This window comes from Montipora foliosa, chromosome 6 (assembly GCF_036669935.1).
Source record: "Montipora foliosa isolate CH-2021 chromosome 6, ASM3666993v2, whole genome shotgun sequence".
NCBI classification, from domain to species: Eukaryota; Metazoa; Cnidaria; class Anthozoa; order Scleractinia; family Acroporidae; genus Montipora; species Montipora foliosa.
In genome coordinates, this window is record NC_090874.1 from 31,541,207 (window position 1) to 31,543,706 (window position 2,500).

At 38.1% G+C, this 2,500-nt stretch overlaps 1 protein-coding gene across 1 annotated transcript in view; it reads left to right on the plus strand.

Moving 5' to 3' along the window:
• The window catches only part of LOC138007134 (PACRG-like protein), a 25,880-nt gene that overhangs the window by 253 nt on the left and 23,127 nt on the right, over nt 1–2,500 (plus strand). The window lies entirely within an intron of this gene.

A 2,500-nucleotide genomic window follows, 5' to 3' on the forward strand; every position in this document is an offset into this window, starting at 1 on the left:
ATAATTACAGTAGTACTGTACGTCATTACTCTAAACAAGTCCATTATGACAAAAAATTAACCCACTTTAATCCTGGTCCGGCGTGATATTTCAAGTTGTACCAAAGAACCCCCACCAAATCATAGTGGTCTTCGTGTGTCCCAGAAGTAACCACGAGCAAACCTCAAAGCCTTAAGGGCCAAATACTTAAAATGCCTGCTGGGTCTCCGTTGAAGCTTAAATTTCACCAGTCGATGACAACAAGAACCTGTCTGGGAAGCAACGAAAGATATGGACATTAATTGACCTCTTTAGCTTCTACACGTTTTGTTTTCCCATTTCAGACCATGTGATACTCTCAAGGGAATTTTCCTTTTGTTTTTTCATCAGTTATTTGTATATGAGCACGTTCATAGACCACATTTGAAAGAAACTGTTCTCTAAAGTAACATCACATGGTCTGAAATTGGAAAACTATGGAATTATATCTCTGCCAAAATTCAACATCAGAATTTGACATCCAAGTTTTGAATTTGACATAGAAGTTTGGATTTGACAAGGAAGACTTGAATTTGTCATTGAAGTGGAAAATTCTGTATTTCACCTGCAACTTTCAAGTTTCAAATTTAACTACATGTACAGTACTTTCCCTTTTATCCCTCCGAAATTGATTGAGTAGTTCTAGCTAAGACTAGATTATGTGGCTAAAACACTAGTGAACATGGATAGAGGACTTTAGGAACTCAACAAAATTATTCGACGCTGAGCCTCCCTCTCTCTTTCCATCTACTCACTCAGCTCCTCAGGATATTTCTGGGAATCAGGTGACCATTATTTAACATAAGAGGGGACCAGTACCTTTGCTTACAGAACAGGGTTTTCAAGTTCCTGCATAGCTCAACTCCTTAGAGTATCCCTGCCCACCTTCAGGAGAAGGTGGCGAGAAGGATGGCAAATTACGGTCTCTAGTTCAAGGTTCCTGCATAGTCAGTTCTTTCTACAAAAGAGTCAGATCATTCCACTTAGAAAAAGACAAGAAAACACTCTTATCCAATGAAAATGTAAAAAAAGTCCCAGCTCAATGCATGTCTAGTTGACACTGAACAAATCAACATGAAGCTTCATCGTCACTGACTGTATTTGTATTTGATCTTTTCGATGTACAAGTATTCTGGCGAAAATCTTTTCTTTTCCTTTGGAAAGGGAACGTTACTTAACCTTTCTACAGCGGTTGGTAAGTTGTTCTGTTACGGTTGAAGGAATTCCAAGTTTGCCATTTTGAATTAAGTCTACCCACGTAATTCAATCAGCTTGTTAGATCCAACGATTAGGGACATTCACAAAATTAACACTGTACTGTGCTATTCATAGTATGAAACTTAACCCAAAAAAGTGTAAAGAAATGGTGGTTAACGTTATGCAGAGAAATCCAAACATCATAATGAGATCATTATGTGCGCGCAATTGTCAATTTCCAGTGAAGAGCTCAAATGGAATCACCAAGGGATCTAAGAGACTCTATGCCTTACGACTTCTGAAAAGAGCGGTGTGAACACATCAGACTTATTGCATGTCTATAGGAGTAGCATTTGGTCTGTCCTAGAATATGTTTGTTGGAAAAATATCCTTGAGTACCTCTGTAATAGCATTGGATCAATTCCGAAAAGGGCTTTGAAGATCATTTACTGGGACTGCTCATATGATCTGGTGCTGACCATAGTTAATAGAGGGGACTGGTTTTGAAGCTTGGCAAACATCAAAGGAGCAAACAAAGATGCCAAGATTTAGGTTGGAAAGTCCACAACAGAGCACAATCTTTTGTTTTGCGCTCATACACTATGCATGAATTACGTAACCAGCACGTTTCTATTGGTTAGGTCATTGGTACGGAGTAAACAACTATTGTATTTTGTGCACCGTCAAGGCCAGAAAAGAGAACAACAACAATGAAATTTGTCAGGTTTCATAACCGTTCCCTCTATTAACTATGTGCTGACTAATGAAGACACTATCGGATAGACAACACAATTTATTACAGAGGCGGCGGAGGGTAGAGAACACCCATTGGCATTCCTGGTGCAGTTATCTATGTTGGAGCCAATACCATATAACATAAGATCAGGTGCTACGCATCCTACCAAACCAACTGAAAAGAACTAAGAGAAGCCAGGACTTCGTGATATTGGACTGTTATTGGTGTTTGTATATTATTATCAGTGCATGTAGTAGTAGTATTAATGATTGCAATTATCCCTTCTTAATTCAGTTTTTATTCTAATTGCAAGAGAGTGGAATAAATGATTATTATTTATTTAAATACTTTAAAGACTTGTTATCTGGTTATTTGTCAGTGGAATGATCTGACTTTTTGTGGAATGAAGTCAATCTGTAACAATCTGACTTAAATACAACCGGGTACCCATATGCAATGGAATTATAGCCTCCCCCAAAGGTCGAACAATTAATTTTCGTCAAGTTCCTGAAGTAAGTTATCTACATGTATCTTCACTAGTGTTCGAGC